This window comes from Meriones unguiculatus, chromosome 8 (genome assembly GCF_030254825.1).
Source record: "Meriones unguiculatus strain TT.TT164.6M chromosome 8, Bangor_MerUng_6.1, whole genome shotgun sequence".
Classification (NCBI taxonomy): Eukaryota; Metazoa; Chordata; class Mammalia; order Rodentia; family Muridae; genus Meriones; species Meriones unguiculatus.
The window spans coordinates 38,745,153-38,747,359 of NC_083356.1; the positions used below are offsets into that span (position 1 = coordinate 38,745,153).

At 45.9% G+C, this 2,207-nt stretch overlaps 1 long non-coding RNA gene across 1 annotated transcript; it reads left to right on the top strand.

The window, feature by feature from the left end:
• The first annotated feature begins 360 nt into the window (after positions 1-360).
• LOC132656007 (uncharacterized) lies at positions 361-1,983 on the top strand. Its single transcript, XR_009593963.1, has 3 exons — positions 361-724; positions 844-1,355; positions 1,889-1,983. It is a non-coding gene; the product is annotated as an uncharacterized LOC132656007 (long non-coding RNA).
• The last annotated feature ends 224 nt before the right edge of the window (positions 1,984-2,207 follow it).

A 2,207-nucleotide genomic window follows, 5' to 3' on the forward strand; every position in this document is an offset into this window, starting at 1 on the left:
CAAAGGTTTGGTTTGGAGAATGCTCAGCTGGGAATAGAGACCTCAATGCCTATCAGGCCAGGTAAGAATAAAATCAGTGAAGCAAACAGATTACAACGGGGCTGCAGTGAGTTAGCATGGCTCTGTCCACACGCTTAGGTACAGAGGAAAACTCCCTTACTGGGGAAATGAGAAAACAGAAATTGGGGAAGGAAAATGATTTGATTTATAGTTTGGTCAGATGAAAGCAGAGAATGGAGTTTAACTCGTTTCCTACCAGGCCTGTGGCCATCTTACAAAGGCTAGGTCATGTGCAAATTTGTGAGACAAGTTAACTCCCCCATAGGTCATTTCCTGTTGATGAAGCAAATCCAGGTTCAGGTTAACTCCTGCTCTCCTCTGTGACAAAGGCAGATTTTTGTTCAAGACTAGAGGAGGGAAATTGAGTATTAAAGACGCCCCATATTTATTTTGTTATTTATTTGTGTGTATATGTGTGTGGTCATGGGGGGGGCATACCCACTGTGGCCAGAAGATGGTATCACATGCCCTGGAGGTGGATGTGAACCGGCTGAGGTGAGCCTGAACTCTGATTCTCTGAAAGAGCACAGAACATTCTTAACCACTGAACTGTATCTCTCCAGCTCCAGGAACATCTCCATTTATGAACGAGAAGAGACTCGAACATTCTGTGGTATCCTTTGATGGCTACAAGGTAGAAGCCCGAGGGACCCTATCTTTGGAGGTCAGCTTCTGCTTCTGCTCCCACACAGCTGTTACACATGTGATTTCTGCAGGTGACAGAAGGTGATCATGCAGCCAGCGAAGACTGCCTTTCTTTAGAATGTCTCTTTTTCCACCCAGGTCTTTGGCACAGGACCACTAGCGAGAAGTGCAGACACAGGTCCCTGCAAAGCAGGCTTCAGTCCCTCAGTTCTGGCTGCATTTGCTCCATGCCTACGGAAAGCCTCAGTTTGCCTGGTCTTTGAATCTGTCGAGAGAATTCAGAAATTGTTTTAAAGATGAAATCCAGTTTTCAGAAGGCAGCTAATCCAAACCACAGTGGGAACAGACCCTGCTTTTCCACCTTTCCTGGAGGCCCCTCTGCCACCAGTCAGCTGGGAGAGGCTTTGACTCCCCGTCCTAGTGCTGACTGTAGACCTTTGTCCCCTGCTATCTGGCCAGCCTGAGTTCCATGGGACTGGTACAATGATTAACTAACCCAATGGCTTTCTACATGGGGGTGCACACCCATGAAGCCACATTGAGAGGAGAAAGCAAATTTGAGGACATGTGCGGAATGCCACAGGACCTCAGCCAAGCCACCTGCAGCTCAAGGTTGTCACAGAAAAGGTGTCAGAACAGAGCTGCTGAAGGTAAGACAGCTGACTGTGTAGGCAGCGAGTCCCGTCTGTCTTGCTGAAGTCACAAAGTCATAGTGATTAGGCTTATTTGCCCAGTTTTAAGAACCTGGTATCTGTGGAAGTGACTGTGCTTTGCAGAGAGATGCCAATGAGTTCATGAGCCATTATTATGCATCAGGCCTGGACAGTGCAGGGAGAGGTGTATTTAAGTCCCCACAGCAGCTCTAAGGGAGTGGGATTATTGTGATTCTGGCCTCGTCCAGTGCCTTGCAGCCAGTAAAGAGCAGAGCAGGGACTGTTCATAGGTTGTCTGAGAACTCAAATTTCCCCCTGTTCCTTGTGGTTTCCCTCCTGAAGCAAATGAGGGGAAGCAATGGGGTCTTTTGAAGTTTTTTTTTTTTTTTTTTCCTCAAGGAGGAAACCAGTGGTGGCAATCTAGGCAGGTGGGCAGGTGACAGGTGTTTAGGAAGAAATGCTTAGAGAGTAAGTACAGTTTTGGATGTCTTTTTTTCACTTAGAACAAAATGTTTTCTTCTTGCTTTCAGGAAAGATCCCTCTGACACTATTGAGAAAGACAGATTTGAACTGAATTTCACGGACCAGCCATATATCCATTAAATGTGCTCAGTTCTACTCTGGTGATGATGTCTCCTCCAACAAGCAATTATTTCCATCAGACCACATGTCTTGATGTGTGGTAGGATGTAGCATTCAGTGTAGGAGAAACTATGTGTGTTAGAACCTGGGAAATGTGGCTTTCAATTCTGATATAGTTACTGAAAAATGTCCCTGGATACCTTGTGAAGTCTTTCTGGGTATTAATCTTGGCTACATGAGGTCAGAAGTACTAAACCTACTATTGCT